The sequence below is a fragment of the Pinus tabuliformis genome, chromosome 1_1 (assembly GCF_031772625.1).
Source record: "Pinus tabuliformis cultivar Carrire ecotype Pingquan chromosome 1_1, CPIR1, whole genome shotgun sequence".
In the NCBI taxonomy this organism is placed as follows: Eukaryota; Viridiplantae; Streptophyta; class Pinopsida; order Pinales; family Pinaceae; genus Pinus; species Pinus tabuliformis.
The window spans coordinates 765151582-765163596 of NC_142297.1; the positions used below are offsets into that span (position 1 = coordinate 765151582).

Here is a 12015-nt window from a genome sequence, read left to right on the forward strand (position 1 = left end):
CTTCTTGGACTCACACATACCCCTTCGGATTAAGAGGGGGAATGTTGAACACCTAATCCTCTAAGAGTTAGGGTGGAAGTTGAACAATCAAAGGGAGTCTAAGGGACTACTTGGAATATGAAACCAAGGGTCACTCCAATGTATTATATATATGTGTCATTGTGAATAATATATGCAATCTAAAGCTTATAATTCACACTCTTGTCTTTTCCATGGCTATGTTTAACAATTAGTTTTTTCAAACTACCGATAACTCTGAATTTATATCCTTTCCTTACGTTGTTATAAAAAAAACAAATCAATATTGAAATTCAAGTCACGTCTGTGTTGATTAAATTTATTTTAAAAATAAATAAAAAGAAAGCATAACTTAATATGTGATTATTTGACACATTTAAGATTAATATTAGTTTTGTCAAACTACTCATAACTCTGAATTTATATCCTTTCCTTACGTTGTTTTAAAGAATAAATCAATACTGAAATTCAAGTCACACCCGTGTTCTTCAAATTAGTATTTTTAACAATTTTATTTTCAGTGTTTTTGTATTCAAGAAAATCAATCTTTTATAAAATATTTATTTTTTTTTAATTTTAAATCCAATATTATTATTATAGTTCATGAATTATTAAGTAAATTATTGAGTGAATTTAAAGTTTTACTATAAATGATCAAAATATATTGGTGAAAATAGACATTTTTAATTAATAATCAATATTCACAATTTTCAAATAATAAAAATTATAATCATGCTCATAGTCGTTATACATTAATACGTGTTATAACAATGAAGTCAAACACATGTTATAGATATCATTTGTTCCATTCGTTATATATATCTTTACCATAAATAAATAAATAATATTATGAACGTTGAAATATGAGTTTTCACTTATATTATATATTGTTAATCAAATATTTTTTTAATTCAAATAATTTCTAAATAATGTAAATTATATTATACTAGAACTATAATATAGTATTAATTATATAATGAATAATAATCATCTAATAATAGTTATAAAAATATTTGTTGTAATTCATAATGTGTAATGATGAGTTGGACATAACGTATCACTCATCGCCTATATTTACATGCCTATTATTGATATATGTTTTTATAATAAATACTTATGGTTTAATATAAATTGCTTTGTATGTTTATTTTTTTCTCACTTCAATTAGAGTAGTATAACAATTTTCATTAGTTAGTGGTTTATATATATATATATATATATATATATATATATTTAAGTAATATTAAAAAAATTAAAATAATATTTTATTTTCATAATAAATATTAAAAAAGCGGCGTAGACTATAACTTGAGTTAGGGTTGGATTTGGAGCTAGGGTTTTGACTTAGGGTACCATGGCGGGACGCGCAGGGGGGAGTGTTGCTCCCTCCTACAGTTAGGTAGTTATAGAGGGAAGCAAGGACACAGGAAAGAAGCATTTCAAAAAACCTTTGGAGAAGGTATCAGAGGCAAGAAGCAAGGGAACATTGGGAAGAAACGGACTTCAGGATCAGGAAGGGGATCAACAGGGAAAAAGTAAGGAAAAGGAGAATGGAGGCAACAGTGAAAAACCTGCTTCCACAAAGCCTAATGGGGTCTGTAAACCCAAGTCGAGCATTATTTTCCGGGTCATATTGAGTGATCCAGCGATACAAGCACATAGGGATCATATGAAGGAACATGATATCATATGTAAATTCATGGGGTTATGGCCGACGGAGAGGGCAATACACGTCTGGATTAGGAGCCATTGGAAGCCAAAGGGGGGAATACAACTACATCTGGATTCAAAGGGCTTCTTCACTATGGTGTTCACAAGCCTAGAGGACAAAGATAGAGTGTTCGAAGGGGGGCCTTATTCCTATGTTGCGAGAGGACTCTACATGCGGCCATGGATGATGAGCTTTGTTTCGGAATGGGAGACTTTCACATTGATACCGGTATGGATCAGACTATACTCCCTTCCTCTATATTATTGGCTACCAGAATCTCTGAAAACAATAGGCAACAAGCTGGGGCATTTTCTAAAGATCTCAGAGGAAACTCTGAAAGGAAAATACACATCCTTCGCCCGAATATGTGTGGAAATGGACTTATCTGGGGCCCTTCCGGAAGCAATAATTTTAGAAGTGTATGATGAAGAATGGGTGCAGACTGTGGACTATGAGCATATCCCATTTAGGTGCCACAAATTCCATGAACATGGACATTCAGAGATTACCCAATAATCAATATGGAAGGTAATGGGAAAACTATTGTGGATAGAGATCAAGAGGGTTTCACCAAGGATGGGGGCAAACGGAAAGGGGGTAAACGTCCACAAAAGAAGTTAAATGAGAACATACATATAAGACACAATAGTTTCAAGATCCTAGAGGAAGAAGAGAGGAACAAGGAAACAGTCCAGGACATGGAGAACATAACTGAGGAACAGGAAAAGGTAGCTTACATGGAGGATATCATAGTAAACAACCAGCAAAAGGATGATCTACCAAGCTGTATGGAGATCAGTAGGGCCTATGAGATGACTCCAAGTGAGCGGGAATGGAGGACCATGAACTACAGGAGATTCTAAATAGGGAAAATCTAGATCTAGAGAAATTTCTAGAACAAGGGAAGAAAATAGGAGTGGACTCCCTGCCAAAAGAGGATTATGACAAAGTACAACAGCTCTTTCTATGGAGATCACAATCGAAGGGAGCTGGAGTCAAAAGAAATCATGAAAGCCAGGAGCACAATGGGGTCAAAATGATGGAGAACATACAGGCATAATCTCCAGAGAACTCAAGTAGGAAAAGAGGAAGAAAGAGACAGAATGAGATACTGAACGAATGTGGAAAACTATTGATCAACTCAGGTAAGATGAAAGATCTCACCAGCTACTCCTTTACTAATCTTTCTTAATGAATCTCACAACCTGGAATATTAGGGGCATAGGAAATAGAAGGAAACAAAGAAATCTCAGTAACAGAATGAAAAAAGAAAAACTAGATATGATTTTTATTCAGGAGACAAAATGTTCGATGGATAAGATAAGAGAAATTCATACTAAGTGGTTAATCAAGTATGAGTATCTAGAGGTTAAGGTAAATAACTCGGCGGGGGGGGGTTCTCACGCTATGGGATCCACAGAAATTTGGAATCCTCAATGCTGAAGCATCCAGGAACTATCTTTCGGTGGTATGTCAACCTATAGGTGATAAGGAGGTATACATGATTACAAACGTTTATGGACCTCAAAAGCAAGTAGAAAAACTCAAGCTTCTCATCTAACTGGAAGATCTAAGAGCAAGGCATCCCAATAAGCCCTGGATCATTACAGGAGATTTCAACATGATAAGATCTCTTTCAGAGAAAAAAGGAGGTAATAGACAGCCAGGCAGAGACTCCATGGCCTTCCAGAGCTTCCTTATGAACATGGGGCTAGTGGACACTGAAATAATAAATGGGACCTTCACATGGAACAACAAGAGGGGAGGGGCTTCTCAGGTTGCTTCCAAACTTGATAGATTTATTATTTCAAAAGACCTCCTTCTCACAGGCCCTGCCATGATAGCTTCCATTCTGCCCTTTGGGGGTTCGGATCACTGGCCTATACAGCTGGAAGACACCTTTATGGGCACACCAAGAAATAGACCTTTCAGGTTCGAAAATGCCTGGCTCTCTCACCCTATATTCACCGGCAACATTAATAAATGGTGGAGAGAGGATTTTGAACATTCAGGGCACTAAAATGTTCATGCTCCAACAAAAACTTAAACATATCAAATCCAGACTTAAAGTTTGGAACAAAAAGGAATTTGGTGATATCTTCAAAGCCAAAAGAGAAGCTGAGCAGAAGCTCTAGGAGATCAATCAGATCAACATCATAGATGGCTTCACCGAAGAGAGGCAAAAGCTAACTGACTCTTTGCAGGAAGAATGGGAAGATCGATGCTTGCAAGAGGAAATTTTCTAGAGGCAGAAATCAAGGATACAATGGATTAGAGAGGGAGAAAGAAATACAAAGTTCTTTCATAAATCCACTATGGCTCACAGGGCACACAATAAAATCACAAAGATCAAAGATTCTTAAGGGATTGAGCTTGTCTCTCACAATGATATATAATCAGTCCTTGTACAACACTTCCTCAATATTGAAAAGGAGCCATTGGAGGATATATCCAGGTTCATTGACCATTTCACTCAGTATATCCCTCAACTGGTCACCAGAGAGGACAACCACAGTCTTAATAGGCCAGTGTCGAAAGAGGAGGTCAGTGAAGTGATTAATGGAATGCAAAATGGAAAAGCACCAAGCCCGGATGGATTCAATGTAGACTTCTTCAAATCTTACTGGGAAATAGTCAAACAGGATATCCTCGAGGTTGTGGAAGACTCAAGAAAATTCAAAAACATGTTGAAGGCTCTTAATGCTTCCTTCATAGCTTTGATCCCAAAACAGGAAAATGCCATGAATCCTGATGGTTTTCGTCCTATAGTCTTATGTAATGTGGTGTATAAAATTATTTCCAAAGTGATATCAAATAGACTTAAGCCCCTTCTACCATCTCTAATCTCGGAGGAGCAAACAGGCTATGTGGAAGGAAGACAAATCCTCAACAATATCATCCAAGCTCATGAGGTGGTACACTCTCTCAAAAGAAACAAACAGACCAGTATGATCATTCATTTGGACCTTACTAAAGCCTATGACAAGCTAAGTTGGTCTTACATAAGAGAAATTCTAAGAGCCTATGGCTTTGACCAAAATTGGATAAGATGGGTTATGGCACTAGTCACCACGACCAGTTTTTCCATACTGCTTAATGGAGCTCCATCAAGAACCTTCACACCTTCCAGAGGCCTTAGACAAGGAGATCTGCTCTCACTGTTCCTCTCCGTTCTGATGATGGAAGGGCTAGGTAGAGCGATCAAAATGGCAAATGCTGAAGGATGAATTCGGGGCATCAAACTCACCTTGGATGGAGCAGCAAACACACATCAACAATTTGTGGATGATACAATGTTGCAGGGCATACCCACAATCAGGGAAGCCACAACAATCAAAAACATCTTAAATGACTTTGCTATGGCAGCGAGCATAGAGGTAAGCCTCAACAAGTCCAAAGTCTTTTTCTTTAACACTAATATTGCTATTCAGAGAAGCATTACCAGAATTCTTGGGTTTCAAAGGGAACAACTTCCTTTCAAATATCTTGGCATACCTCTTACTAACAAACCTCTTAGCAAGAAAGTGTGGGAGCCAATATTAAATAAACTTCAGGACAAGGTCAAAAAATGGACATGCAAGTCACTAAATTTGGCAGGGCGCACATGCGGTTTTGCAGGCCATTCCCATCTTCATGTTTTCAACTCTGCCTACTCCTCAAGGCATTAAGCAACAGATGAGGATCTCATATGTACGTCACGGAAGATCCATAATGATATTGTAAGTATTGTTATTAACTTTTTCTATCAATTGGAATTATATTAATACTAAATTAATAAAATTAGATTATAATTTAAGGAAGAGGAAGTTAAGAGAGTTCTTATATAGGAGTATAATGATGAGATAAGAATTTAGAATTGAATTTTGATAATGATGACATAATAATTTATTAATAATTTAATAAAATTAGATTATAATTTAAGGAAGAGGAAGTTAAGAGAATTCTTATATAGGAGTATAATGATGAGATAAGAATTTAGAATTGAAATTTGATAATGATGACATAGTGATTTAGTAATAATTTAGAATTGAATTTTGATGAGTACTTTTTAAAATGAATTTTTTTGGTTTTATAAACTAAAAAAGTTTTAAAATTTTTTGGTTGAAATCTATTGGTATTTTTATTATGAATATTGATAAAAACAAGTACATATTATTCATTTAACATGATATTAAAATAATGTTGTGTGAAATTAATTCAGAGAAATTGTATTCACAAATAGAAGATAGCAATATAAAATTACAACATATAGTTGATATTAAGAAATATTATAATGATTTAAAAGGAAAAAGACAATTCTTATCTAAAAATTATATTCAAGATTTGCCCGCAAGGCATAGAATAGATGGTGAGAAGGTGCTATGCTAAGACACTTTGTGGTGAAAGGTCACCGATTCAAAACTCCATGAGAAAAACTCTAGTCATGTTAAGTGTTGGTATGGCCTAGGCCGTGTGCGATTCCCATGTGATTTTAACTGCAATTAGATACCCCTGGGTTGTGGTTCCTAAGCCACAAGTTACGTATGTGAGTCATCTTATGATTCACATTAACTAACAAACTATATGTGTGTGTGCGCGTGCGCACGCATAAGAGTTAATCAAGGAATTAAAAGATTATAAACAATACAATCAATAAGAAGTCCAACCCCGGATGCGGGTGTCATTAAGCGCATTTAAGTCAGGCTCTTGCATCGACACCTGGGACGAGGCCGCGAGGACAGTTCGGCACGCTCAGGCGATGAAGGAAGGTTTTATGACAATGCTCCTGGCAGGTGAGGGCATGTTAATTCTGCTCATGAGGAACGGCGCATTCAAGCCAAGCGAGGCAGCTCAGGACCCGATGCGCTCAAGGAGGATGGCTCATCTCCCTCTACCCATGGTGATCAAGGAGAATTCGCTATTAAATGGGAAAGCCCAGGCCGCTCATGAACAGAGCAAGCCTTTCAGTGCTGGCAATTGGCAAGAGGAGGTTTTGTCGGGCCGAAGTAGGGTGGTAGATCAGAGTTTCAAAGACCTTGGGTTAGTAGCCATGCCGCGCGGTAGAGGGGTGCCGCGACGAGGTGGAAGATCAGGAATTTGGATTGCAAATGTTGTGGAAGAGCCGCATCCAATTACTCCTATGGCTGTTGTGCGTCCCGCGGCCTCCAGTTCTGAGCAGGAGTTTCTGGTTTTGAGGGATACATACCAGACATTCTGACTCAGAATTCCAAGAAGACTCATTGGGTCAGATGTGATTGTTAATTTCTCGGTCTATCTTTCAGAGGAGGCACCTGAAGACCCCTCCTCGACCTCCCCTGCCTCTGCAAGTATCCAAGGCAGCGACATTCTTCTAGGGGACATGAATGGCCTGGTTTATCGTGCCCCCCGTCCTCAGGAAGCAACAGCGCAGAGTGTCCAGCCTCAGCAAACCCAGCCTCATCAAGACGCGTCTGTGCAAGAAATTATGCCGCCTATCAATTATGCTTTGGGCAAAGAAGAAGGCCATGACACGGATGGACAGCTTCAGAATGGCGAGGAGCTCGTTATCTGGCTCGACTCACCCAGTCCGGAGAATGGGCAGCCACCAGCGTCGCCCAGAAATCCAGTTTAAGCCTCCTCGGGTGCTCTTCTCTAGTTTTGCAAAGTTTTTTATGTCTCTGATAGTATCTATTTCAGTTTTTTCTTTCAGTCCTAGTACTCAGCCTTACCATGGCTGCATGTTTCAGGTCAGTTCAGCAAGCTTGTCAAATGTTAAAGTCAATTATGTCAACAGTGTCTGTATTTTTATATGTCCACACTCAAATTGTCTGCTGTCCAAGGAAATCCCAAATGGACAAGGTTTTGTAAATCTTTCTCAGCAGATTGATAGTCTATACCAGTTGCTACTATTAGAGGACTGACCTTGGCCTCCTCGGATGATGTAAACCATGTAAATATGTTTCTTTCCTTAATATAGAAGTAGACCTTACTGAGAAAAAAAAAATAAGAAGTCCAAGATTAAAAAACAACAACAACAAAAACTATGGGAAAAAAAATGGAAAATGAACTAGCAAATATGAAGAAGTTGTGCACACTCAAAGGGAATTGGAGAAGCAAGATATGGAAATTTGTAAATTTCAACAATAAATAAAAGAATTACAACAACAAAAATACCAATATTAAAAACACTCACAAAAGTTAGAATGAAAATATCATTGAGAAATTATCATCCATAGGTGATGAAATTTCTCATTTGAGAAATCATAATAAAACTCTACTTGCAAAAATATAGAAGTTGAAGAATGAGGGGAAGGCATAACAAAATCCCAAACCATGGATAAGGTTATTCACACTGGTGCAATCAATGTCAAAAAACCTACTATTGTTATTAATGAGGTTGTAATAGTGGAAGAGCTTCCAAAAGTTGAAACTAAAGATAAAGCAACATTAGAAGGAATCAAAATGAAAGATAAATGTCATTTTTAATAAACTCTTATTAGTTAAAGAGCTCCCATAAGTTAATCTCAACAAACAATTAAATGGAAAATCAACATCCATAGATCCAGTGAAGGTTGGCATACATTAATTGCCACTAATGAAGTCACATATAAGTAGAAGGATGTTTCAATGCATGTAAATATGAAAATGTCAGATATTATAATGGAAAATCAAGTAAATCATGACAAGATTAAAATATGGACTAAGAAGGATCATCTTATTAAGGTATTGTATAGAAACCCTAATAATAGAATTTGTGGTATGCAAGAATCAACATATCAATATTCCAAGGTACTTGACCAGAGCTAATGGCATTCTTAGATATCAAAGATATCGAAACATCTAAAGGTATATGCACCTCAAATTCAACAAGGAAGATTCAAAATCTCATCATTAAAAAGTGCCAAAAAGGATCCACCTTGAATGGATTGCCCCTTTTCAATGTAACAATATCAAGTAGGTGAAAGCTACAAGAAGATGGGTCATTTTTTCGGAAGTTGTTTCCCTTTGCCATCCTTTGGCAACAAAATATTTTTAAGGGAGGAATACTTAGGTTTATTAAAACTAGGGTTATAATATGGTGATGATTAGGGTTATAATATAGTGATGATTATATATTAAATAATAATCATGTAATAATAGTAATGAAATTGTGATTATGTAATCCTTAATATGTAATTATGTAAGTCTGTTCATTTCCCAACGATAAGATTTATCACCCATCACATGTATTCATATATGCCTATTGTGCTCACTGAATCATCACACACACACACACATTCTTATAATAAATTAATTGTTATTTAATATGGATTACTTTGTGTATTCATGATATTTTCATGAATTGGACCACCACACTAGTACAAAATGGCTAATTAGTTACTAACAAAAGCACAAAAAATTGCATATAAATAATCATTTTTCAGTCGATAGCCAATAGTGGCTTATTTACAGTATTGTATAACGTAACCAACTTTTAGTCATATTTATCTTAATCATTAATTGGTTGTCTCAATCTTATCATCTAGTAGCATATTTACTCATACATTTAGTCATTAATTGCCACAATTAATGACCAAATACACAACAAAATATACCACTACGTGGTTACCTCAGAAAACCAATTAATGAACAAAGAACTATCACCAAAATGTAAGTCATGTTATAATATATTATAAATTATCTACTAATAATCATATATATGAAAATTTTAGTCATTGTTTGAAATCAATTAATGACCAAATAAATATAACTAAATTTCTGTCATGTTATAAGATACTGCAAATTAGCTACAAATAGTCATATATACACAAAATTTAGTCACCATTTATAATCCAAATTTATCATTTACAGTAGTCATTTATCCTTTTTTGCTAGTTTTATATTCATTATATAAATGATTTATTTAGTAGTTTATATTCATTTCATTTACTTTCATTAATAATCATTATAAATGACTAATTTAGTTGTTGTATATTCATTTTATTTGTGTTCATCATTAATCAATATAAATTACTAATTCAATATTTTTAAATTGATTTTATGTGTTCATTAGTAATTAACATAAATTAATTAGTATGATATTGCGGCTAAAAAAAAAAATGTCATACAATGTGCATGTTCATCTAATATGAAAATGCAAAGTTACATATGTTAATTACAATACTATATAATATCGAGTACAACTATGAATAATTTCAAGCACATAAATTATATTATATGAAATTCAAGGATTACAATATGAGTTTCCAACGTAATATTGGATGGACTACAATTTACATATGAAATATTGTTTCATTACTTCAAAACATTATCATTGTGTTGCCAAAGGCATTGTAGGTGAATGAACACCAAATCTAAATACTTGGCCATCAGTGTATATGTGCGTGCCTCATGTGGGATATTGGCTTTAAGGGGATATTCCAGTTCTCTTCTCTCTCTCTTTCTGCATTTGTCCCTCTAGTGCTATTGTTCTTCTCTTTCTTCAATTCCTTCTTCTTACCATGATCAATACTGACTTCCTATTATGAAAATGAAAGAAGATATGATGCATAGTATAAGACATGAAAGAATATGAACAATGGAATATAAATTAAAGTAGACTATAAAGGATGTATATGACATATACTTCAACATCAACAATGTAAATGGCATTTTTTCCCAATAAAACAAGAAACTGAAACAAGTTTTCTTCAGTTGGGTGATAGTGGCCACTATTTGGACCTGTATAAAGAAAGAAAATAAAACGTCACCATTGAAAAGAACACCCTAGGTACTTAGTATTCGACCTTCAGGAAAAGCTTACGCACAATCATGCCAACTAAGTTACATGCTAACAAGATTAGGTTGTATATAACTTGTCAAAACAAATGGAAAGAAAAAGACAACATATAATAAATTAGCACGCCTTTGAAGCAATAGAATGGAACACCGAACAAAAGGCAGTGTACAATATTATTATGTTATGCTTTAACCAAAATTATACATATCAATAAAATATTTAGAAATAAGCATGCCAAAATAATATGCACTGGATTAGAAGAAGAAAACAAGAATTAAATTTGAAAATACATAAATAAATATATATATATATGGCTTAGCTCAATAATAAAAAACAAAAACCAAAATGATCCATGATAAAAATGAAATAACCATTGTCAAAGAAAAATGATTTTCTTAATGTCATCCATATAAATAAATTATGAAAAAAATATCAATATTAAAAATTAAATTGGAATTAACCTACGAAATAAAATATACAATGATTTACTTACAAGGTGTATCCACTTGTATCTTCACATATTAAATCCTCATTTCTCATGAAGTTAGAACTCCTAATCACTACAAGGCAAGATCTTTGTGAAAAGTGAGAATGTGGGACTTAGTATTTCTTTTTCTAGGTAATACTTCTACATATTTATGATAGTGAGCATAAATCCTAAAACAATTTACATTTTTATAGCCCTAGTCATTAAGCTTCAACTAAAGTTCAAAAACTACAAAAGAATCACATATTCTCTCATAGCAGATAATCTTATTCTTCCAAAATCCAGTCTATTGATGATATTCTATGAGAACCAAAATACTCCTACTTTTGAAATCTTCGTCGAATAAAGGACTAGGAAACTGCTCTTTAATATAGAATATTCTCACTCACATCTCTTCCAAAATTGTCAATCACATATATTTTTTTTTGTAAGCTTGGTAGGGCTACATCTTCATCATGTCCAAATTCTCACCCCAATCGGAGGGGATAGCACAAGATTTGAATCCAAGACTTTCGATTCGGTGAGGCTTCATTTCCACGTCCATTGTCAATTGAGTTATCCCAAGCAGAATGTCAAACCCATATTTCACTTTGATGAAATTAACCAAATAACTAGATATTATTATAATCAAACTTGTTTTGAACTGGATTTTAGCAGGGAGAAGCCCTGGAATTTAGTAGGGACGTAGCCAAAATTTGGGCTTGAGAGGCTTGTGCGTTCAAGAAAGTTTGTTTTTTTTTAGAGGCTGCAAAAATGTTCATGTACATTAAACGAATTTAGAAGGAGGTAACTAAGATAGAAATGGAAAAGAATATAAACATTAAGCTCTAGAGGGATGATGATCTGTCATGCTTGCGGTTATTGAAGGTCTACTACATAGCCCTATTGAATAGGGCCTTGACCTTCAGTTACCTAAGGAATAACCATTTAAGCCTCAAAAATGAAATTTATATCAAAATTATGATATCCAAATATTAGTGATACTTGTGCAACATGTGTGGGTATTGTAGGAGATGAATGGAGCACAACACTCACATTGGAGACAACCTTACTTTGTTTGCA

General features: G+C 34.7%; 1 pseudogene; it reads left to right on the top strand.

Moving 5' to 3' along the window:
* Positions 1-7417: 7417 nt before the first annotated feature.
* Positions 7418-12015, top strand: part of LOC149216272 (rac-like GTP-binding protein RAC2 pseudogene) — a 37418-nt pseudogene continuing 32820 nt past the window's right edge.